General features: G+C 37.8%; 1 protein-coding gene across 2 annotated transcripts in view; it reads right to left on the bottom strand.

The window, feature by feature from the left end:
* fbxw7 (F-box and WD repeat domain containing 7) overlaps positions 1–27037 on the bottom strand; it is a 183194-nt gene that overhangs the window by 127013 nt on the left and 29144 nt on the right. For both annotated transcript variants that reach the window (XM_065254688.1, XM_065254689.2), the window contains exon 2: positions 15646–15701. The gene's annotated coding sequence lies outside the window, so the exon portion shown is untranslated. The remainder of the gene's footprint in view (positions 1–15645; positions 15702–27037) is intronic.

Below are 27037 nucleotides of genomic sequence, written 5' to 3'. Positions count from 1 at the left end.
TTTATTATACACAGTTTACACACAAAAACTTTTAATCTGCTAACGATTAATCGCGATTAATTGTTTAGCATCCCTACTCAGCTCACTTGATGAAAGGCAAGATCTACCCATCAAAGGGCCCAGCCTGAACCTCCAACTTGAGGCGTTTTATTTAGGCCAACTAAATTTGAATTACATAAAATTAATTGATCTAATTGTCAAAAGTTAAGAAAACTCTGAATATTTCAAGTTTCCACTTTCAGTTTTGCAAAATTAGAGGAAAACACCATTTATTGACACAGTTCTTAACATTCTTAAACAAATTGGTATGTTATAACAGTGAGATACTCATTCTCATAATAATGAAAAATCTTCCTCAAAATTAAAATCTTAACATGCACAATGTGGCCAGAACACTGCATGCTGGCGTCATTCACAGGTAAAAGCGGTGTAGTAAACGCAATGGGAATGAAAAATCAATTGTTTTTATTATATTAGAGACTTCTTGAATCATTTACATTAGATCAGATATGTAGCCTAATTGTTTTATCAGAACTTATCCATGGGATGTTGGAAATACAATGTTGTCTCTGTTGAATTAAAGTTGTAAAGTTTTTAAATATTATTATAGCGATATCTTGTTTTAATAAGATAAGGCATTATTATAAAGAAGTTTCTCTTTACAAAAAAGTTTTAACCAAATAAGGTAATAACATATTTAAATTCAACGTCGTTGAAAAAACATTTACGAACAGTGCACAACGCCAGTTTCTTTTAAATTTTGTGTATATGAAGAGTTTGGTTCCAAAACGCAATAAATCCATTTTGACAAATTTCTGTAAAAACGTGTTTTCTATACCAAGAAAGTGAAAGGTGAAAACCACTATTTTCTGTTACAAACTTTCAGATAGCATCTTTAGGTTATAAAAACATAAAAAATTCAAATCCATAACTTGATTTTCAAAGATTTATTATAAAAACTGATTATTTTTTTCCACAAAATGTGAGTAAAAATCTAGTTTTTAATGCTATGAATCTATTGAATTAATCGCCTATATAAATGTGCATTCATCTTTGCCATGTTATATTCATTTAGTTGACTAGTTGTACACACTAATAAAAAACATAAACATTAATGGCATTAATCAAAACACTTACTTTGTGATATTAAGAACACTGTCATTGCTGCAGTTATACTTGACGTCGTCGCTTAACGTTTTTCACAGCGATCAGCTGTAAAATGTTTTGGTCCTGCTCGATTTTCGTTGAAAGTTTTTCATAAGATCCCCTGGGGTCAATGTGTTATGACAGAAACTTGATGCTGTCGGCCGGGGCAAACAAGCACCCGTCTCCCGAGTGCCTCTCGCGTAAATTATTAGATGTTGATAGCTTACGTTTCTTTCCTGTCACAGAAAACCATCACAGGTTTATCAATGCTATTAAAGTATTATTTTGTTTTTGTTTGTTTGGTGATCACGGAAGTACATAGTAGATGAGGAAAACTAGGATTCTGTGTACTCAACGTGCCGCCATTGTTTGTTTACATTGCGTGGAATGATGCGCTGTAATCTATAATCTATAAAAATGTGATTTATGGCATTCTGTACAAAAGGGGGAGTGGCGTTTTTTGCATTGTGGGGAAAAAAGGGAGAAAAGACGACAGAATAACACGGCGGATATTGGATTTTGCGTAAAATTAAGAATTTACTTTTTAATACTGACCTGATATAATACTGATTCTGGCAGTAACTCATTTTTTTTTTTTTCAAAAATGGCGTTTATTGCGTTTTGGAACCAAACTCTTCATTTAAATTTTGGGATCAAGCACGTCATGGTGTTGTGACAAAAAATGAATCCTGTCAAATTTTGATTCATCCATTCCCCAATCCACTCTACACGTGCTGAAGACATGCGGTGCTTGCGCCACGCAAAATCCGCTTGTGCGTGCAGTAAAGGGAAACTGATTCATGCCGAATTCTGAAAATATGACTTTGGTACATAGAAGCAATAAAGCGCCAGGCTGCTGGGAATCGTCCCGGTCATCCCGATGGTCCAGACCTAAACCTACATTTTTTCTCTTATTTACGGGATCAAGAGGGGAAGTCTCAAAGATCGACATGTTGGCGACCACTGGCGTACTAAATGGGGCAAGGATGTAGAGTAACATTTAAGCAGTTTAAAATCATGAAGGGATTAGGAGATGAGGGGTTTGAATCTTCTATAGTGCGCATACATCAAACATAGCAAAAAAGACTTGAAACTACTAATTATTCTGAAGCAGGAAGGTCACAAAGTGTGCAACATTTGGCTAGACAAAAGATTACTCAGTCGATTTCAAGGACTGGAAAAGAAATAACACAGATAAAGGTGGTGACAAGCTGAGAGTAAAACTAAATGTAGGCAATTTAAGATCAATTCCTCCCGAAGAACCATCTTCAGCCTGATCGCATCATATACTTTCAACAGTCTGCATCTATCCCAGTCACTCCCTCTCCCTCAATCTCTCTTTCCCGCTCTCTCGCTCTCATCCAACCTAATTAGCAAAGAAATTGGGCTCCCCTGGGCAGTGTGGGAGTTATGCAAATCACCTGACTCATCAGCGAATAATATGACAGCTGATAAAGATACTCCACCGTACGGATGGCATCATTGGCTATAGGACTGGAGGAGGGAGATATTGTAAGGGTGCGGTGGTGTCTCAGGGGTGAGCAAAAGATGAAGTTCCAGGAAACTAACCAGAAAACCATAAAAAGACAAGCTTAATAATCATAAGGAATCACCCACATATGGAAGCACAAGGGCATTACAAGTGACCACTGGTCATTAAAAAAATACTGTGACTACAAATTTATAGAAAATGCTTTTATCCAAAGTGATTTAAAGCATGGCTGAGAAGGTAAACATTTTACAGTCACAACATCCCTTAGGAATCAAACCCTTGATTCCCTTATGTTCTACTTGTTAAGCTACATGAATACAAAATGTTAAGATGCCAAAGATTCAAACAAAACCAGCAGCTTTATTATACAAACTGACCTAGGAGTCAATGTTATGAACACTGACTACATCATTATAGACAAGTTTGGACTGGTCCTCGGTCTAGAAAACATGCTGTAACCCGATTCAAATTTTCAATCCACACCACCTGTTCCTGTGATGAGAAATGGTCGCTCCAAGAGTCTACTTTCCTGCTTAGTATTCAGGAAGACAGGTGCGATTAGTTGAGCGTGTGGAGGACATGCATAGGGGTTCGCTGCAACATCAGGCTGAAAATGAACTGCAGTTATCAGCTTAAGGTTGGGCAAAACAACTTCAACTGAAATAAATGTTGGGGAAGGAACTGTTAAAGGAGGGCATTTGAGAAAGAGATCGAAAGTTTTTTTATTCTTATTTAACAAATCATATTATCAAACTTTTTTTAACTAATCTATAGGACTGTACCATATATAATTTTAGCATTAATATGGCAATGTGCGCCTCAAGTTCATGGTTGTATTACTCTTATGTTGGTGTAAGGTTTTTCTTCCACCTTTTCCCTACACTTAAAAACCTGATACACAGAATGTTGATTTTGGAGTAAAGCTCCTCACAAACTTCAAACACGGGGATTCACTTTAAGAAGTCTTGACACTATGATTCATTACACTCTGTGGATTCACTGGGAAATCTTTAACTCTGATGTCAGAGTAAATAGACCAAAATCAACAAAACCCAGGAACACAGACAGAAACTCATTTTATTTTCCCAACCGTGACAATAGGAGATAAAAAACAAAAATAAAACGTCTCAGTAGCGATGCTTCGTCAGACTAGCATAATGATATCAAAGGGCGTGCAACAACAAGCACCATTTTTTACAGTGCATTAAGACAATGCAATAATCTCAGATACAGAGTGTCACAACCCACAGACAAAAAGCAATTTGTAAACAAATGGTCCAGCTTCTGTAGCACTTTTGCTCTATCAAAGGCAATCAAGCTAAGAAAAAAAAAACCAGACTCCCTCCATAGTTTGCAAAAACAACTAAGAGTGCAGCACAAAGGGTTTAGGAGCAGCTTGTAATTTTGTGTTTATATTCATTTCAACAAAGTGTTATTAAACTAATAAAGTTTCATTTTATAGCTATCAGATTTTAGATTAATGTACTTCTACTTTATACCATGCACCTTTCTTATTTCTTGTGCATACTGTCCAAGTTACCAGGTTAATATGTTTATACATTCATGACAACTTTGCATACTGAATGATAGACACATTTAATTTTTTGTTGCTATACTTTTGTTTGCAGCCATATTATTTATTATTTGTTTAGGTGCACTTACTTGCCCCAAACACTTTTAAAGGGACAATAAGTAGGATTTACCCCCATCTAGTGGGAAATTGTATTTTGCATTCAAACGAACAGTGCTCTCTAGCGCCTCGCCTTTCCAAATGCGTGTTGCAACTACGGTAGCCGTTATGTAATCGCTGATCTCCTTGTCCGTTTCAGTTGGTTCACGTGTTCTGAATGAAAACACATTGTGGAAACGCATTGGTAGGCTAGTGCTTTTTGTCCCTCTCTGCTATTATAGTTTATCAATACGGCAGAACGACATGGAAGCCTCCTTGGATTTACCCGTTCAATGTAAGTAAAGGGAAGAAATTAAGCTTACAAAGAAAAGTCAGATCACTGGCAGAGGTCATTTGACACCAATGAGGACATATTTATGAATAAAGACATTGATTTTGATTAATAAAACACTTAAAACCCTACTTACTGTCCCTTTAAGTGCAATTTCGAAAAATCCAGCTTCACGCCGCAATGCAGTCACACTAGACTTCAGCATGAGAATTTATTTATGAAGATCCTTGGGTATATGAGCAGCAACTGGAAATTATATCATGCCCTAAAGTGTAATTTTTATTGATACATCATCAAGTATAGATGGTTTCAGAAGCAACAACATAAACAACCAGTTTTTGTGGCCCAAACTTTCGCATAGAATCAATAACAACAGAGTCTCTCTAGAGCAGATTTTTTATGATAAGCAAAATAATCAAAACAAGTAGATTACCTTAGTTCAAATCGTAGCTAAAGTGTGTCAAATACTAAACTGAGCTAATGTTACTGTGTAAAATGAATATATACACAATGTTAACTACACATCAGCTGCCAAACCGCTCTTCACAAAGCGGTGAAGGGGCACTAAAATCACATTACCGCTCATTTCCTTCACTACTCCCTGCTGGTGGAATGATCTTCCTATATGAGTCCATGTAGCCACATCTCGCTACATTGAAAAAACAACTTAAGTCATTTTTTCAAAAAAAAAAAAAATTATATTTGACAGTGACTGCAGACACACCTCTTGAATCTTAAAATAAATAAATAAATAAAAAAATACAATTTATTTCTCTCTCAACAGGTATTGTTTCGGAATTGTAAAAACTCGGTATAAGACCTTTCATGTATTATTGCCTCCCTACGAAAAATCGCTCGATTGTTTCCTTATCTTTGTAAGTCCCTTTGGATAAAAGCAACTGCTGAAACCCTAAATGTAAATGATTTGTGCTTGCCGTCTCCTATAATCTTCAGGAAACCAAACATTTTATTTTCTACAAGGAATTTGTCTCAGAGGTTATTTTACCCAATAGCCAGACTATTAAACAAACACAGACCGGAAGTTTACTTGCATTTCTTGTTAGCTTGCATTTTCAGTGTGCCACATTCACATGCATATGTTAGAGGGCGGTTTACACTTTATTAAGATGCTTCCCGCTTCTGTCCTGAATACTGTGAGGGGACGGTCCGTGAGACGGTGGGCGAGTCTCTCTGCTGTCATTCAAACGCGAGCGCGAGTAATTATGAGTTTATATGGACGCAAACTAACATTATGTCAGCGTCCGCTGCTTGTTTAGCAAGTATACATGCTGCACAGTGTTTTGTACGTTTATATGTTGGAGCTTTCTCTGAATTTTCAGCGCAATTGATGAAATAGGATCGCGCAACTTTTATGCTTTCAAAACAAAACTACGGAGAACACCCGCAGTAGTTTTATCAATGAAAGTTTAAAAATAGCGCTGTTCACAGTCTGTTCACGCCAGAAGTCAGAAAAGACGTAAAACTTGTGTTTAGTACCTCAGATTAGATAAATGGGCGGAGAGAAGGCGGTCTCCTCTTGTGGCTGTTTGAACACATTCAACCACATGTGCGTTTACAATACAAAAGCAATCCGATCGAAAGGGGTTTCGACTACCTCTGAATGTGGTTGAAAGTGGACACCTTCAAAAAGTTTTGAACACAAATTACACCTGGCATTAACGTCGTCCACTTGTGATCCGATCGACGAAAACGCATGTTAATGCCAAGTGTAAACAGCCTCCGAGTCATTGCAACAAAAAGTCTTGTGAGACCTTGACATAAGGTCCAAGCGGTGGAACACTGGGTACATGGCTTTAAGCTGGTTCAAACTGGTTCCACTGTACACGACATTCGGACATGATTGTTAGGGCTGTGCAAAAATACCGATATAGCTAATTATCGTGATAAATCCCCCCCACAATAGTGTATCAATATTTCAATCTCTAGTTTCTATATAAAAAACATCAAATTATTTTGGTTAGAAAACACTGAAACGCATCACTTCTGGTCCGCATGCTATAACAATTCATTGTGCAAACGCGCGTTTTCTAAATGAATGCATTTTAATGAATAACGGTGAAAACCCGGCACATCCAAAAGCCGGAGGTCGCTCTCGTGCAGAAAATCCTGTCACAGAAGTAGTAGCATTACAAACACTTTTCCAGGAAATGTCTATAAGAATATATAGACATATATATATCACCGTTCTTTAAATTGTTTCAGGTACTTTCATGATAATAAAGAATATATTCAATGATTCTGTTTAACGAGTGTTGCTTTTTAAAATGCCTGTTACAAACGACTCAGACGCATAATGATTTTAGATTAATAAGGACTTTTTACTGACCTAGTAACTGCTAGTAACCAGCTCCAATCTTCCAAAACTTATTACCAGTTTAGGTTACTACACTGGTAGTCCAACCACTTAGAGTAAAAATGTCTGTATCTGACCCAACACCATGGGTTGACATAACCCAGCATCGGTAATTTAAACTCAATGTTGGGTTTGTCCATATTTTACCCAACTATGGGTTGAAACAACCCATACATTTTGCAAAAACCAAGCACATATCCACTAAGCAAGCAGAATGTTTAAAGGCGTATTTAAAGTAAGTGCTAACTTGACACTTTACACAGACATATATTCAGTCGATTCTTAACTGTGTGCTGCTAGAACAAGCACTAACTAAATAATTGATATCTAATTACAGAACTGTATTTATGAATATCATCAAATTGCAGCTTTAAATGAGTAACTCTTTAAGTTCCAGATGAAAGGTTTAGAGAGAGGTCGATTGTTGTTCGGCAAAGGGAAGGACAGAAGAGGTTAAAGATTGTGCGGTGTTCCATGTACATTATTTATGAATATTGCTTTTCACTGTGTCAGCTCCCTGCTTTCACATCGATCCAGTGTGATCTCAGAGTGTGGATTTCACTAAGAGAGAGAGCTTAAGATTACTCCATAAACAAGTGAGAGAGGATGGATGACAGGAAAGAATGTGACAGTATCAAGGAGGGTAGTTAAAGGTAAGTGGGATAATAATACAGAGAAATGATGGAAGCAAACAGATGAAAGTTTACAGTAGAATAAAGGGTGTGAAAATGAGCCCAAATATTAATAGGACAGAACCATAGGTCATCTAAATTAAGGTACACACCAAGCTGATGGTCAGCAGTCGGGTGGTTGTTGAGCGTTTTTCTGCAGCACTAACTGTGAGGGTAGGCAACGTCGGTCCTGGAGTGCCGATGTCCTGCAGAGTTTAGCTCCAGCTTTAATCAAGCACACCTGAAACAGCTAATCAAGGTCTAAAGAATCACCTGAAAACTACAGATAGGCAAGGTTTTATCAGGGTTGGAGCTAAGATCTGCAGGACATCGGCACTCCAGGGCCGTCTTTGCCTACCTCTGAGCTAAAGGTACTGATGCTTTTTTGGGTTTCAGCACGTTGAATCGATGGTGGCAATCGTCTGGGAGTCGAATCATTCTGATTGGCTGTTCGGCATAACCAACACACTTGGCCACCATGCGTTTGGCGTCAGAGCAACTTTGGACCCAGATGCAGCCAGTATGTGTGCTACTTCACTGACCACTGATGTTGGTTCAATGTGACCCTACCCCACCCACAAAAAAAACTCTTCCAAAAGCGACTAGGGGCCTAGGATGCACTTATTAGAGTTGGAAGAACAATTTTATTAATTTTTTTCAATTTTATTTAATGGTTAAACTATCTTATCTGATTTCTTAGGAAAGTAATAGCACACAATTTTTCAACATGCAGGAACTATTCTTGTCTGTAACACAAATAGTACAAAACCATTAAGCGCTAAAATATTTAGTTATCAATAGGGCTGAGTATTAATTAATTAATTATAATTTTTTTATTAATTATCTTCATTTCGAATTTATGCAAAAAGAACATCAAACAAGAAAATAAATTCAAGTATACAAATCACAGAAAACATAAAATAACAATAATTAAAAAAATTTTTAAAAACTATATTAAGTTTTCTTTGCCTATTCGAAAAGGAGTGAGAAGAAAAAAAACTTATCGGATTCAGATGTTACAGATCGGTTCGATTCCGATTCACAAGCTATCAAATCGATTCAATTTCGATTCTCTTTTCGGTACCGATTTTCGGCACGATTTTTATACTCCACTCTCAATTTAAATGAATATAGATATATATATCAAATATATCAATTTCTCAATGAATATAGATTTAATACAAGTGCTATATATATAAAAAAGAACAGTAAACATAAGTTTACAAGTGGGTAATTAATACAAAAATTAAGAGCCACAAACCTTAATATTAAACTCTTTAATTTTAGGTACACTTGGGTACATTAAAACAGAACCCATCTCTAATTTTCAAATGCACACAATTATGCTAAAAACAATACAATTTTGATGCAAGATGAAAAATGTATGCTGAAAAAAGTCAGAACAGTTGCATTCCTTGATCAAAGAGGATCAGGTTATTAAATTTTTTTTAAAAAGTCGATTTGTGGTCTTTGAGAATCGATTTTAAATTGACCAAGTTTAAAAAAACGATATTTTTGGCCCAGCCCTAGTTATCAATAATAATAATAATAATAATAATAATAATAATAATAATAAGTTAATTTTAATATTTAAGGTTTTCAAAAGTGCAAAACAACCAAAAGGGTGGCAAAAAATTCAACATAGCAACAAACATCACAAAATAAGGATAAAATCCCAAATTAGGTTGGGCCCGATAACCCCATGGTTAGTGCGTCGACATATAGCGCAAGTGGGCTCACAGCGACCCAAGTTCTATTCACGTCTCTGCACGGTCCTTCGCCGATCCTGCTCCCCTATCCCCCCCAACACTTTCCTGTCAAGTCTGTACTACAATATGTTTAAAGGCCCTAAAAATATAACTTTAAAAAATCCCAAATTAGGCTCTCAAAACCTATTCTTTCTATTATTACGAAATTTGAAAGTCCTTATATTGACACACACAAGAATAAAAGCAGCATTCCATGTGTGCAGGGAAACTGACCTAATAAATATTCTGTAGAGTGATTTCAAGTTTTACAAACAGACATTTCAAATGACCTTTAAGCAGTGTGAGAAAGTCGTTTAAAAAACAGACACGCAAGATCAACTTCAGACAGACACTCCTTGATTTTAAAACAATGTAAAGCTTTTTTTAATAGATCCAGTGTCTGCTGTGAAATGAATACTAGAAAGCAAAGAGAAAGTGCATAGCGCCTATAGATAAAACCACAAATACTTACAAACAAAAACCTCTGAACCTCTATGATATGCCTTCCCATGATTAATTGCCAAGTGAGACCATCATGAATGGATGGTATTCCGGCTGGCATGAAACGACACCTGCTGGTGCCAACATCAAAACCCAGTGGTTTGCGGCGAGTCAAGTGCAAGACCGAGCCAAGAGCATGAGGGGATCATTACCTGCCATTTATTGGACTGACTGTGCCAATATACAGCAAATGTGAGTCACCCGAACACATGCACACACATGGGCACAAGTACGCCCTTGTTTGAAGATTTGTGACCCGGTGCTTGTAGCGCAACATGCCACACGCAGGTGCATTTTAAAAGGGAAAACCATTAATATAAACTAATTTTTATGTGAAATATTACATAAAGGGCTCAAGGCTGTTTTTAACACATTTTATCCTCCTAAAAAAAGCAATCTCAGAACACTTAAGTGCAGAAAATGTGAACAACCCAGAACCAAAAAAATAGGTTCTCTTCATACACACATGATCTCATTATGTGAACCCAGCCCCTAACATGCATACCGGATATAAAAATAGGATGCCTTAAAAAGTTTGCTTGGAGTGCTTATAATTCACATAAAAATTCGGACGAACAGTCTTAGAGCCTTGGGTTATTATAGACAAAATTGCAGTTCCACATTTGGCAGCTTTTTCAATCCATGTTCAGACTTGGTCTGTTCAATAATACTGATTATAATACTAACTGCATTGATTTCACTACAAAGCAGCATGTTTAATACCCTTTGCTCCTTAATAAGTCTGTAACAGCTAGGCATTTCGGTACAGTGTCCAACATTTGTCCAGGGCTGCATATGGCGGAATTAACAAGGATAAAAGGTTTATAGTCATTAGCTTATCGACCGGTTTCAGTTCTGCAGACAGCAATGTCTCATCTAGATATTAGCAAGTAAGTAAACAAGAAAATAGATGACATGATCACATGATATTGCTATACCACAGTAAATGATATGCTTCATTGCAATGTATGATTTTATGTGGTTGTTATTTCTGCAGATGTTTTTTGATAATAATTTCTTCACATAATTTAAAGCATAATACCCCACTTTTAATAAAGTTGTAAATATCCTCCAGGAGAGTAACACCAGGTGGAGTTTAAGCCAAGCCTGGTGGCTCATAAAGGACTCCGGTGACCTAAGCTCTCTCTTTCGTCATCAGGTCCAACACCTGTCGGCTTTAAAGCATCTTTATCCTGCAACCCATATGCTAGTTCAATGTGGTAAACCAACAACAATGTCAATGTCATCAGAATAGCTTTCAAATTTCTTATACGTTGATGCATTTGCAAGACGCTTTTATCCAATGTGCATTACAAGGTATACATTTTTATCAGTATGTGTTTCCTGGGTTCAAACCTCATGCATTTGCAATGCTAACAAAATGCACTACCACGAGCTATAAAGGAGCCAGGAGACAGTTCTTAAGCACAGGGGTGAAAATAAATTAGCTGGATAGATTTTAACACAGCAAATACACTGGTCTAAATAAACAAAGTTTCACTGAGCACTTTCTATCTACACTTAAAACATGCTCCTCAATGTATCTGCAGATACTGCCATCTAGTGGTGCTCTGTATCAAGCACTGTGTAACCACGGCAACGAGTAAAATCATAGCTTCCTGTTCACCACAACAGCAGGGCAGGGTGGGCTAACTTCTGGTCACTGAATGTATTTCCTGTTTTTAAACCGTACTTCCGAAACATGAATGAGAATACTGACCAGAGTAAGAATGGACATTTTTCAATGGACAGAAAAGGAAAACGGACATACAAGTGCCGTGTCCAAAACCTATTGAGCTTGACCAGTGCTTCCCAATCCTGGTCCTCGAGAACCCCTTCCTAAAAAGTTTTAGATGTCTCCTTATTTAATAAAAAAATTTATTCAACTTATCAGCCTCGTCCAAAATGTTCAACAGGTCTCCCTAACAAGCTGACAAGTTAAATTAGGTGTGATAAATAAGGAGACATCTAAAACTTTTTGGCAGAGGGTCCTCAAGGACAAAGATTGGGAAGCACTGAGCTAGACATTTCTGCATTTCTGAGCATTTTGGGATGTCCTCAGAACACTACTAAGGCGCCCTAGACTGCACCAGGTGAATTGCATGGACAATTAGTAAAAGAGGACAGTGAGATAGCAAAAAATTTGTTTCAACAAAGATATTTTTTTAGCTTATGGTTGGAAGCCCAGTGGCTAAGTGGGTAGCACTGTTGTCTCACAGCAAGAAGGTCCCGGTTGGAGCTAAGGTTAGGTGGCCTTTCTGTGTGGCGTGGCCAGCATGGGTTTACTCCGGGTATTCCGGTTTCCTCCCAAGGGCCAAAAACATGCAGGTTATGTGAATTTACAGTGAATTTAGAACAAATATTTTTTTAATTAGTACATGCTTTACCAGAAAACATTCATTGGACATTACGTTGCGCGATATGCCCCATAGTAAGATCATCCTATTACAAGATAGCATTGGGGGGCATGACAATAGTTAATTCATTTATTTATTTGTTCATTTTTTATTCATTTATGACATGCCACTAGATTGGTGGACAAAAAAACAGAAGCTGATTTACTCTCAGGGCAGCTGGCAACACTGTCACGACCGTAACCTTTTAAAACCTGATGCCATTAATCTGAGCATGTCATTGATGCCCAGGCGCTCTGAAATTTCCTGCATCCCAGGAAGTGGGAACACTGATTTTAAACCCCTGCATGCTTAACAACCTCTCTAAAGCAAGGAAATGTCAGAGCTTCGCGTATTACAAGCTCAGGTGCGAGGAAGAGTTTGAGCCATTCGCATTACTAGGGGTTTCCCACACAGGGATTATCTTAAACCAGGACTAGGCCTAAGCTTAATTAAGAAATATAACTCGTTTTAACAACGTGCCTTAATAAGAACATTATTTGCGTGCATTTTGATATCAAATAAAGGGCACTGGTGTATTTTAAGACATATCAGTGCAAGCTGTTTTTAGTTTGGACAGCTCTTACATTAATTTTAGTCTATGACTAGTCTAATCCCTGTCTGGGAAACCGCTCCTACAAGTTTAGGTGCGAGAAGGTGACCGTGCCACGTGTCGTGTATAACAAGCCCTCTCGTGTAAAGTGAAGCCCACAAGCTTTCTCATGCGTGCAATGTGCATGTAAATATAAAACTATAATTGTAATAGTTATAGTAATAGTAATAATAATAATCTATGACTGGCAAACATGCTAACTATCTAACTATGGGCAAACTATTGTCATGAAGGCCCACTATCGGCCAGATCTCTGATTGTCGATTGGCACAACCCTAATTGGACATTCATTAAACAAAATTATTTTGGGCTGACCTTCTCTCCCCCCAGACGCAAGGAATAGGCTATTCTTTTAAGCAGCTTTCCCGTATCACAGTGCCAACTTTGGCTGCTGTGTTACTTTCTGTGACACTTTTATCCAAAGCAATTTACTGTTCATTCAAGCTACACTAGGTGTGATCCCGGGATTGAACCCATGACCTTTCCACTGCTAACACAACATGTTCTAAATGAGCTACAGGAAAACTATCCAGTACTATGGATAGATTTGGGATCGGTGCCACCACCATTGTTCTCTCATAACTAAGCAAAAGTTTATATAATAGAAAAAGCCCTTCATTCTCTCTAGGCTTGGTTTTTTAGACTTTTTCTAATTGCACAGTGATCCTAAGGTTTGAAAAGACATGAGTGTCTTTTCCAGCGACTTGATAGGTTATAAAAATGGACAGTTGGACAGTGCCACTGGAGTCATGCAGACTACAGCCATGGCCTCTTCAATGACCCATACACGGAAAGCCTGAATTATTAAAAAAAGAAAAGAATGCACAGAAGAATGAAGGGAAATACTGGAGGTTTAGTGCTGGATGCTTAAATCTGAACTACTCTGACGTTTGCATTCTCAGTCCCCATTTGCTTTTGATAAAGTATTTGCTATTGATCTCTTCAACCACAAACACGATATGAACTGCTACTGTACAGTCTCTAAATAACCTACATAACCTAACCTAAAAACCTATAACAGGCTGATGCAAAATGCAGAAACTGATTTTCATGGCAAAAATTTTACACTTGCATGTTGCACGGTATGAAACTCTGGCAGGTGAAATGTTTCTTGCATTTAGATTAAAGCAAAAATCGTATTAACATTACATTGTGTAGCATATACTGCATGCATTGCTTATGCATTATTCATCACGCATATAACATTTCATATTAGGAGACTGTCAGCCTCATTTTACTCCGCCATTCCTCTTACGCCTTCTAATTTTCACCCCCTCTCGGCTCCTCATATCTGTTCAAAGCGAGACATTATAAACGGACCAGTGTCATCTAGCGGTCGAGCGCTTTAAAAATTTATCAATGAAAAGAAGCCCCTTCTTCGACATATCTATTTACCTTTAATTCACAACAGCAAGACAACAGATATACATTATTAATCATATGCAAGGATGGCCCAAACATGGGCACACAGGCATGAAAAATGGTCTCTCTCCAATGTATCGGGGCAGGCAGATTTCAAACACACACACAGTGATTCTTAAGCGAAACATTGGGGGTGTAAAAGTTTACTTCCTTGCTTTAACGCCCAGGACAATGGTTGACTGGGTGGGTCTCTCTAGTACCTTAATTTTCTTCCTCTTGTCTTTCATCCTGTGAATGGCATGACCATCACATCCGGGAGAAGTCGACAAATGGTGGTAACAGCCCTGAGTGACTTCTTTTAAGTGTGTCTGTATGCACAGTTCAGTACAAGTTACCTGTATTATTGTATGGTCAAAAAACAGATTTCAGTCCTTTCTTACCTAAACCTCCTGCCTCTAGAAACATCTGCAATTCATTACAACATTTGTAAAAAATTATTAAATACTTCAAGTTGCAATCCATAATTGTTTTGAATAAAAATCAGTCACTGAGCAAGTACATAAAGTAAACCAATGTAAAAACAAGGTAAAATATTTAATAATTGCCACTTTGGTACTAAGCATAGTGTGTAATCTAGCGCTATCTACTACAGTTACAATACATTACTGTTTTAGAAAACAAAAAGTTATTACAGCAAAACAGCAACAATGCATGGCCACTATGAATCAAATCGGTTTTACCACGTCTCATGAATTAACCAGCCCTACATATTTTTCACACAGCTTTGGTTCTATAAAACAAAATGACATGTGGATGGACCACACTGAATCCCTGCCCATTCAATTAGATCTGAATCAAGATTTTCCACACATATTTTCTAGTCTGCCTTCTTCACGAAATGTATTCCATCTGTGTGACATCTAAAAAGGCCAGCTTAGAAAGTATACCGAGTGTAACAATTGCTGGCACCACACTGTGAAATAACTGTAGATTTATAAGCCTTGCTCTAAGCGCCAAGATCACATTCAACAGACAGAAATTGTGTGTAAAATATACAATGTGGTAGTTGTTCTCAGAACACGCTGCGCTTGATCTCAATGACTTTGGAGCATGTGCAATAAACGGCATGTGCTCAACACACACACAAACGCACACACAAGCACGCACGCACGCACGCACAAAGATAAATGTCACTGCCAAACAAGGAGAAGCATTTAATTGTCAATTAACGCAACAATAGCACAGAGAACAGATCTAAGGTAATTTGATACTATAAAATGATTCACATGTCTATGTCTAGGCACCTCTATCTCAGTGTACCTCTAACCTAAAAAAGTCCTCAAATCACGAGTTTTGTTCAAAAATGAAAAGAGGAGCTACTTACGATTCAGACGTGTGACAGCCAAGAGTCCTTCAACTGAGCTTCTCCACTTCTGGCCTCTGTGAATAGAGAAAAAGAGTTTAAGATCATCTTATTTTTTCTTTTCCCTATGAAAGACACATGTAAACCCCTAACATTTACCCTACATTTTATATGAATAACCAAATGGCGAGGAATTAAATAAAAGTTTAGCACACACAGATTGGGGAAAATGCACAGAAAATGTGTGCATGCACCATGAACTGTAAAAAAAGATGGACGACGCCCGTTCACTCTCTTCCATTGGTGAAAATTGAAGCCGCCGGTGTCCTGATACGCCGCTGACATCTTGGGTCTTGAGTCTGCGCAGTAGCGATTTCGGGACCAGTCCTGCGCAGTAGTAAGCAGGAAGTAAAACCGCGAAATCAAGGCCCCACCCTCACTCTCGCAGAATGTGCATATCACAGCTGTCAATCATGACGTCACACCACTGTTTTTATAGCATTAAATAACTAACTAAAAACAAACTTATTTTAAAACAAACATTTGAATTTACATCAGCGTGATAAAAACTAAAGTAAATGACAGAAACCAGCTTCGGGAAAAAAAGATAATTGAAGTGTAATTTGTTCTCAAGTCCCATTGAATAACATGGGGGAGGCGGGGTTTATGACCTATACTGGGACAAGTCATTGGGGGGGCAATCGAGATGTTTTGGCTTCACTTTTCAGGGCTTGTGAGGCACACTTGGCATGCACACACCTCCAGTAAAGATCCCGTAAAGACATGTGATGTTACGTGTATTGCGTTTTGATGCATTCATGTACTTGATGGACACTTCAGCAGCACCTTAAAGGGATAATTCGGCCAAAAATGATATTAAACCCATGATTTACTCAACCCCAAGCTGTCCGAGTTGCATATGTCCATCGATTTGCAGACAAACACATTTTCGGATATTTTAGAAAAAAATTTAGATCTTTCAGTTGATTAAATGTATTTTTATGGGGTCCACACATAGTCCACGACCTTCAAGTCCAAAAAAAGTGCGTCCATCCTTCACAAATTAAATCCAAACGGCTCCAGGATGATAAACAAAGGTCTTCTGAGGGTAATCCGCGCGGTGTTGTTGTAGAAATATCCATATTTAAAACTTTATTAACTTAAATAACAACCTTCCGGTAGGTCATGGGTTTAATATCATTTTTGGCCGAACTATCCCTTTAAGTTTGCTTTTTATCCGCAATTTCTCTTGGAAACCACACACATGCATTTTTGTTACAGCATGTGGCGATCTACTATTATGCTGCCGATTGATCTGAACTTCAACACGAATAGTGAGTAGTTCCCTGATTTCTGCTTTATTACAGTTTGCAGACATTCTTTATCATTAATGTTGTGTCAAAAAGCTGAAAGAGACACACACAAATCCTTACCACGACACAGCCCTTATGGCACAGTTTCTGCCTTTTGTTCACATGGGACACTTTACGGAAATGTTACTAGATCCAATTTAAGAATCAATTGTGGGACATGTTTGCACTTACACAGAAAGGCACACTAGCAATTTTATAGGACTTTCTGGGATCAATGAGCTGTTTTGAAAGGAGTTTTTATAGAGAAAAAACATAAGCAAAATGGATTACAGAGTATACAGCTACTTACAAATATACAAAATATTTAATTTAAAAAGACACATTCAAATATAAATGAAAAGCTAAAAGACTACCCAAACGAATCCGCTTTGGTTAAAGGAAAACACCACCTTTTTTGTATATTTTACTATGTTCTTACCTCAACTTAGACGAATTAATACATACCTATTATTTGTTCAATGTGTGCACTTTAAATCTTTGTACAGCACATCATAAATGTGTTAGCATTTAGCCTAGCCCCATTCATTCCTATGGCTCCAAACAGGGAAGAATTTAAAAGCCACCAAATACTTCCATGTTTTCCCAATTTACACGAGTAGTTACACGAGTAAGTATGGTGGCACAAAATAAACTTTTGTTTGGAGGCACAGGAATGAATGGGGCTAGGCTCATGCTAGATGGTTTTCCTTTAATACTCATGCAATACTTTCATACACTTTCTTTCCAGTTTAAGGTAATCGACTTTTTGACAGTGTTTACATTTCACATTGTGCTTTACAGAGCAGATGTTATGACAGACCCACTGTTCATGTCAAAACACACACCCTATATCCAAACCACGCAGGATATAAGAATGACCTGAAACACACTCCCATGATGCTTTCAATAACGCACACAGTGGGTGTGACCAAAGAGCACAGAGGCCACGGACAGGAAACAGCTTATACACACACCATTTACTGTAACACACACCACACGAAATGTTTTCATACCTTAGCTCCGACTTCTTTTGCTCTGATTTGAGAGGTAACATGAGGACAAACAACTTCCCGCTACACGACACAAGCAGCAGAACAAAAGGAAAGAAAAAATAGGAAAGCACCGGATGCACGGAAAACCTGGATGACACACACGCGTGCCTCGAATTCCAATGAAAACCTGAAGAAACTGACCAACTGGGATACTGAGAGAGCGGCACTGGACAAAAGTAATGATAAAAGTCAAAACAGCATATGTGTCATGTACAAAAATGCTACAAACGGGGGTTTTCAATTTATAAAACTGTACCAAACCATCCTCAATTGATCAGCCCTGTTAATGGCTCCCCATAAGAGTGAGGGACATTTGGGCAAGCTGATGGACCATGCTTGTGCTTCATTACCAGTACATCTCAGCTTTGTTGAGCATGGTTATGCTTGCAAACGTAAACATTGCACTGAAGTCAGTCGATTTATGCCAATGTCGAAACTGTAAAAAAGATCATCACAGGTAAACAAACCTCCAACTTTGATCCAGCCGAACACAATTTATTCAGTGCAACCGCTACAGTATTGTGTTTCACAATGTCTAATAATTATGGCAACCTTTGGACCTCAACTAATTTTAGGAGTCCAAATCTAATACTACCAGGATGGGCGGAGCATGACTAGCATTCTTTAGCAAGCCCGGTTGCAATCCTTTTAAGGAATGGGTAACTCAAGAATGAAATTGCTTGCTGAAAGTGCTAGTCTACTTGGATTGGAGCTTACCACAGACCTCTAGATGTCAAGAGCAGCAATAAGTGTTATACAAACATAAAACAATCACAACCTCGGACCCTTGGCTGGGTTCTCAATGAGGGAGCTGTACTTGTGTCTGGGTCAAGAACATCTGATACTTTGTTCCCCTCCAGAGGAGAGTTTGCACCTCTCTCAACCAAAAACCTCAGGAAATCCAGATGTGTGAGGGCAGGAGCCAGGAGTATGCACACGTATATGGATCAGTTCTACGCTCTTACACAAACAAAGACTACAAAAATATAGAAACGTTCTTAGAAAACTGGTTAACACAAGGTCGATTCCATGGAAAGCCATATATAGGAAAGCAGAAATATCTTAATAACAAAGTTTCTATGTATTTACAAAATCAAACTCTCACACTAGGGTTGTGCCGATAGATGATATGAGACATATGGCCAATACAGGCCTTCATGACAATAGTTGGCATGTTTGCCCATTATAGTTTCAGGGTTCCCACACCTTAGCTAACTTCAAATTCAAGGACCTTTCAAGGACTTTCCAGGTCCAATACCCTCAAAATCAAGGACTAAATGTGGGGACACATTTCAAGTGAGAGCAATGTTACATCGTGTTACCTTTTAAGATACATTGTTACAGTTCCCTTTCGAGGGAACTCACGCTGCATCACTGCGGTGACACTTTGGGGACGCCTCCAAGGGTAAGTGCGTCTGAATGTGTATATCAAATTCAACCAATGGTGAGGCTTAAAGACAGGGTGACGCGTAGCCAGGAAGTATATCACTATGTGAAATATTGCCAAAGACAGCGTTAAAGGGATGCAGGAAGTATTGCAAGAGTGACGCAGCGTCTCATTCCCTTCTCAGGGAACAACAATTACATACATAACCCGAGACGTTTTCATGTGTCAAACACAACTACAGTATGCAAAAAAGCATTTTGGTGTGAATCAACATTCGCATACAGAAGATATAAGCATTATAAAGTGAACATTTTATCACGTGTACTTAAAAAGTCTAGAATTTGATATTAATATAGACTACACAGGGAATAAGGATTTTTTTCCAGAAAACTTTACATAAAATAGATTCAAGCACTTTCAATGACCTACCCATGTATATTTTCAAAAACTTCCCAGGGCTTGGAATCCCCCCAGATTCACAAACTTTCAAGGATTTCAAGGACACGTGGGAACCCTGTAGTTTTGAATTATTATTATCATCATCATCATCATCACCACCATCCTTTTAACATGCACATTTCTTGCTTTTCCTCACATGAGAGGGCTTTTGAATTTCTTATTGCGTGAGAGAGCTTGTAATGTGTGCGGCACGGACTCCTTTTCGCACCTGAGCTTTTTAAATGTCTTAAAAATAGGCACCAGAGCAAAGTTTGTTGTAACTGTGGCAAGTGAAAATAACTGACTCCGGTCATTTGATTATTTGAAAAAGAATGCACACCTGCATCGTGCCACTTAACAACTTGCTTGTGCATTATTTTCAAATGATTCAACGGCCCATCATCAATTATTCCTTACACATCGGCGATCTCACAGGCTGATGACAGGAAAATCTCACAATGGGGCATATCATACAACACTCTCTTACACTATCACTTTTACACTCCTATACCCAACCCAGTTCAATCCACATTCTTCATTCACTTAAACAAACCCTAAACAGGTAGTGAATGTGCATTAGAGCGAGAGAAGGAGAGATTGTTGTTATAGTCGCTTGTTAAGTCATGAAATAAGAGCGAACATTTCCAGGTCTAAGCCTCCACTCGCTTCATAAGAGACAACAATCTCATAAGCATTATTTATTATTTTTTACACATTTAAGATTTACTTTTTTGAACACACTGTGTACACTACATTCCCCAGACTCTTGCCATCCACGACAGCAATACTTTTACAATTATAAAAGATTATTTATGGTATGGAGATAAAGAGTTAAAATCATGAGTTTTGGGTAGTTTTATAGCACATCGTGAGTGTGTGTATAACAGTATTGTTTGCTTATGGCATCTGATGGAGCGCTTGGACCTGGAAGCAGTGGCGTATGAAGTCAGACTTAAGAAGAGGATAGAGTTCATGTAAGGGTGTGAAATCTATAGCTTTAGGTTTCTACAGCTGACATGTTTCCACCAGGTTGTCCACAGGACTTGGAAAATTCTTATGCTCCTATATCGTGTGGTTACAAAGGACAAACCACAGTGTTTCCTCTATTATTTTTTCTAGCTGTGGCGGCAGGGGGCGCCCATGATGATTACAAATTTACATTATTTTTTTAAATGTAGAATATAGGCTACAGTAAACTAACATGTATTTTTTATAATATTCATGCTGTCATTTACTTTTCCTTATATTTATAGCATATTGCTTTTCTATGTTTGATCTAAACTGCATTTTCGTAAAAAATATGTTTTATAGCTTCGTACGGATCTTTCATTGTAATTTTAATGTAGTGTGCAAGTTCATGCTCGTGTTGAGCGTTACATAGCTGTTGCAAAGTCACGTACAGTCCTGTTTGATAGTCCGCACCGCTGTGATTGACAGAACACCCGACCAGTTATCCGACATCAGCAGCAATTTAGTCCACACTCGGCCCGTTAATGAGATCCAAATACATCCTACAATCGTGTGAAATTATGTGTTTAGAGTTGGGTTTGCGTGAAGGATTAGGATAAAACAGTGCTCATCCGGCGAGATTTCGTTTGCTGTATCCCTTCTATCCACAACCGCAGGCGTGGCAAGGATGTTTTAGGCGTGGCGGGCTGCAACGGTAGAATGTATATAGCGGAAACACTGAACCATATGTATGTATCAAGCAGTGTTAGCTCACATAGCCAAGTGGCATCCTAGGAAAGCTACACTGAAAAAAATGCATGCCAAATCAACATATATTTTGTTACTTAGCAAATTAAGTTAAACAATTTCAACTTTTTAAAGCTATGCTAACATATCACAGGGAAAAGCTTAAAAAAGTTGGTTGAATTGCAAAATTTTATGCTGCATTATGTGTAGTGTACTTCATTAAAAAAATAGGTTGGTAAGCTACAGGCAATGTAATTTCTTTACCAAAAAAATGGTATAACATTTATCTGGCATATAAAAACTCCATTACAGTGAAAAAAATATGACATATAGCCAGGATTTTCCTTCATAGAGATTTTGGAGGCGGCAGTCTCGACCCAATTTTGTGATGCCTTGAGTCTTCACTGAAAACACGAACAACCTTTGCCCTTTGGATTATCATTTGTAAGTCCAGTGAGGCAGACTGACCAAGCTTAACAAATGGATGTTGTGCAGGTAAATCACTACAGACACAAGCTGATACAGTATTGTTTCCTGCATTAAATTGTTCAATGGTTCAACATCGCAATCGCGTTCATGCATTCAATACACTAAAAGATCAGTAATTACTGAAAAATGAATGATAGTTATATGATAAACTGATTTGTTTTAATTAATGGTTAAAATGCTTCAGTAACCAAGCAAATCAATTAGAGCTCAGTAAGTGAATCAAACAAAGCCAAGATTATTAGTGAGTGAATAAATCTGAGATCAGTGTTTAAAACGGATAGCGGAGGACTCGAAAGAGCTTTTCTCCGCATTTAATAAGCCTTATTAGTCATTATTATAAGACGTAGCACAAATAATGCAAAATATTGAAGAATTGATAACCAGCTACAAGTTGGTTAGTTTATCATCTATAAAGCCAGTCAAAATGACTGGCATGAGGTGACGCCTTCCGATAGAAGCAATGATAGAAGCCAGAGCTGCCCTAATTCAGATAGTCTAAACTAAAATATAAGGGCTTCATATTAAATTTAGTTTATTATTAGATTATGCAAAGAATTAGGGTTGTCACAGAACTTGTTTAACAGGGTTTCCCGCAGAAAATGTGTTAGTAAAGGTGGTAGGGTTGTGCCGGTGGGCGGGCCGGGGGCATGGCAATCAAAGGGGCGTCATGATGAAAATATTTTTATTTAAAACACACAAATTAAACTCAATTTTGAAGAAACTATGACAGAAAATAAACACATACTAGATTATTAATTAATTAAATGTTTTATCAACAGGCTAGTTATCCTCCAGACAGTGACAGACGTATGTCTTTTCTCTCATTTCAGCCATGTGGCACGTGCCCGCTCGCGGTGTGAAGCGCGTCCACTATTCTCCGAGATGCACTTGACAGCCTTTGTGCAGCGAATTTTTTTTTTGGACGACCTAGTTAAGGTGGTAGGGTATCCCAGCTTAGGTGGGCCGCCCGAACTGAAAAGTGCTGTGGTTTTGTTTATTATATTAAACAATGAAAGCAGAAAAATATTTTCTTTGACAAGAGTGGAGGAAAGGATAACAGAGGTGACAGATGATGTTTATACAGCTATCACCAAAGACTGCAAAACGCTGCAAAAAGTAGAGCTGTATGATAGTGGGGGGAATCTGACATTCCAATGTTTTGTTTTCCGGCAATGTGAGAAATACTGGTTGACTTTACCAGTTTACATGAAAAGCTTTGTCTGAAAGGAGTTAATTTCTGCCTAGTATTTCTTGTTGACCTCACATATTTTACACAGAGACATGTTTTATTAGTCTCTCTGCGGTTTAAAGCGGTTAAAGCCTTTGCGGTTTATCATCATATACTACAGTAATTGGCCACGTCACAGCCCGTGACGTTTACACGATATGAAGTTAAACCCGGAAGACAAAAATATCACAAAAAAACTAGTTTTCTCCTAATGTTAAAATTGTCTTATATGATGTGCAACACAACTAACTTTGGTGACATCTTAAAAAAGTGTAGGTTAGTGTTTCATGACGCTTTAAATAAATGCTCTGGATATAGTGGGATGTGACTATTGCGGATGTGCACATTGCGATGGTGATGCTGAACAATATATTGTGTAGCCCTAACAAAAAGTATATTTCATTTCATTTTAACAACTTTACTGATTGATAACTGTAAATGAACTCTGCTACTATGATGTTTTTAATACAATTAATGTTTTATAAAAAGTTAACAATTGTCATTTTTTAATTTAATTAATTAATGTTTAATTTAATTATTAAACATTAAAATGTCTCGTGTAAAGAAAAACTCTGCATGTACGAAATAAAAAAATTACATTTTAAAAAAGTCAAACAAAAGATGTGAAAAACTTATTGCTCCACAGATTCCTAAAAAGCAACACAATGTACACTCAACACTGTCTTTATGACGGGGTGTCAATGTACCAGATCTACTGCAAAGTACATGACTAAACTGTCCTCGGATCAGGAAAACAACGAGAGTTGCATAGCTGCACCTGGAAGCCAATCAGAAGAGAAAAGAGAGAACAGCATTCATAAATCATGGCAGGAATGTACTCTCATTTCCTCCTCCCGTCCTACTCCTCTTCAGAGAGGTGTTGGTGCTTTGGTTTGAGGCAACCGAGACCTGTTTTTCTTATAATGCTGTTGGGTTGGGGTAGGGTGGGGTAACTGATCTGAGATCGGCACAGTAGGAGAGCTTTTATTAAGAGTAGGCTAAACATGACAGTCTGTGTAATAATATCAAGTCGAGCAATGTGGCCCATGGCGCAGCTCCACAGTGAGGCCCACCACAGAGATCCACAGCCGGTCTCGGGTTTCAGCCGTTCGGGGAGACGACTGCATCGGATTGGCCCGGCAAGTACCTACTCCAGTTACAGAGGGTAAAAAAAGTGGAACAAAGTGAGGGAGACAAAAGAGGGAGGGAGGAATTCAAAACAAAAGGATGATATAATTCTCTTTTGTGCAGCAACTCCGAATAATATAATCTCTTATTGTTCTATACACAGCATCTTACAGCATCACTCTGCAATAACAGCAGCAAGATGATCTTCGGATTTGCTCCGTCAATGAATCACTCTCCAAATCTCGATGAGTAAAGTGTGAATCACGAAAACTAAGGTCACCTGATTTCTAGCCGTAAACTTTATTTACAATTTAAGTTGTCTAGGGACACTCTTCGCATACTCATACTTACAACGGCACTGACTTGACCCTTCTTCCAAGTTAATGCTCCTGCCGACTCAAGGACGACTTTCGACAGATTTATAATTAATAGCTGGCAGTCGGTCGGGTCAACTGCTACAGCCTTGGAAGTGACCAATAAAGCTCTTTTCATGCTGACGAACAAGCTTTTCACAGCAAACATAAATCCACAAAATCGCAAACAATGCAAAATACACAAAGGGACCATTGAAAAGCTCAGATGCAAATGGCGCTAAATGCCACATCAAAAATGAGATTATGATATTAACCGAATGCTCTCAGAACGTATAAAATTTTTATCAAATACTGTTGCATCAAATTCAATTAATCCCCACCTCAGGTCATTCAGAAACACAGCAGAATCCATTCCACATTGATTTGTCAGCAAAATCCTCTACATGCAAGGAAAATAAATCGTTTGAACAACAGCGTGCAAAACAACTATGTTTTACATTCAAGCATGGGTCCTCTGCGAGTACTTCGACCTGAATACAACCTGAATGTGGCAGTCAAATAGATCAAAGCACCCACTAATGCAGGGCTCTACAGTGGGAGTATTTCACTCGCATATGCGCCTAAAAATAGTTATGTGCCAACATGTCTGGATGTAGAAAAAGCCTACTTGGAGATATTACAATGCACTAATTTTGTTGTATGCAGTTTCAAAATACAACATGAGTAGTTTTAAATATAAATATACTCATCATCACTGATATATCTTTGGCCCCTCATTTGAGATGCTTTTCATGAATGCTCCCATGACCAACTAATTGAATAGCCCTGTCGTAGACACTTAACACACAATCATATTTATCAATAGTAAAGAAATGAAATGATATTAGGCTATCAGTGCTGCTGTTGCTCTCTCCTATCGCTTATTTCAAAAATGAGCTTATGATCAACTAAATGTAGCTTATATCTGCTGCTTTTGGTGACGTGAACTCCGACCTACATTATAGCGTGGGAATATAATATCCGTATGAATTGAGCAGTTAATCAACTTTTTTCACTGTGCTCCTATATTTCTTTGTGTGCTCCTAAATTTTTTCATTTAGGAGCACATGTACTGCTTGGGAAAAAGGTTAGCGTAGAGCCCTGTAATCTGCGGTTCAGTTACATCATTTTTACATTCTGACTTTCACTATTTACACACTGTAAAAAATACTTTGCTGCCTTAAATTTTTTGTTGAATCAACTTGGATTTACAAGTCATTTCAACTTACTAATATTTATCTTGACTAGAGATGAGTTGTTATAACTACAGGTGAGTTGTTATAACTTATAAAATATAGTTGAGAAAAGTCAACTTAAATTTATAAGTTGTGACAACTCATCTCTGTTGACATGACTTGTAAATCTGAGTTGATTTAACAAAAAAATTTGAGGCAGCAAAGTATTTTTTACAGTGCATGTTTCTAGTTGCATATTTAGTGATTTTGCAACGGTTTACTAATGTCTTGTCTAAAGAAGTGGAGGTTTTGCTTGCATTAAATGCACTTTCAGGTTTTGCAGCAAAAGACAGTCAAATTTGTTAAATAATAATGAAATGACTAAAGTGACATTTGTGAAAATTAGGCATTTCAGTTACTGACTAATAACTTTTTTATTGCCATCAAAGAAACATTTTACACAGCACTCGTGTTTCACATTGATTTCCTGACTGAAGCAACAGAATCTGTATATTTATTTATGGCCGACATTTATTTTTAAAATTGCGTACAATGTACGTGTAGGTCACGAATGTCAGTGCATGTGTATGAGTCAAATGAACTCATTTGTTCTGCAAGGCCGTGCATTCATGCACGTATGTGTAATAAACTGACTATACCCAGGTCTTTAGTGTGACAAGCAACACAAACATCCTCCCAGGTTATTTCAGGGAGACTATTGGGACACTGCCTTAAATCCTGACCATAGTCAAGATTAGTCATTTCAAAAGCAAAGCCCTCTCTGAAGATGCGGGAAGGGATGCCATCTCATCGTAACATCATGCGAGCCAGATGTCCTTTGAAGGGAAAACCCACAACATCTAAAACACTAGTGTATTCACAAAGATGAGAGAAAACCAGTCTCAAAGCTCAAGGAGTATAAACATTTAAACAATCAAATTTCAATAACTGCTTTTTACTGGAAAAGCCTTTTAGGTTTATCACAACAATATCAACCTTGAGATGAGAGTTAACAGGCCACAGAAGTGCATTAAGTAATAGCCAGAGTACCAGATAACACGAGCCATTCCCATTGGGTTGACTCTTATTTCAATCCTGGATTGACGACTGACTAGA

Source organism: Paramisgurnus dabryanus, chromosome 4 (assembly GCF_030506205.2).
Source record: "Paramisgurnus dabryanus chromosome 4, PD_genome_1.1, whole genome shotgun sequence".
Taxonomy (NCBI): domain Eukaryota; kingdom Metazoa; phylum Chordata; class Actinopteri; order Cypriniformes; family Cobitidae; genus Paramisgurnus; species Paramisgurnus dabryanus.
Note: the sequence above shows the minus strand (reverse complement) of the source record. Positions and strands in the feature narration are given on the sequence as shown.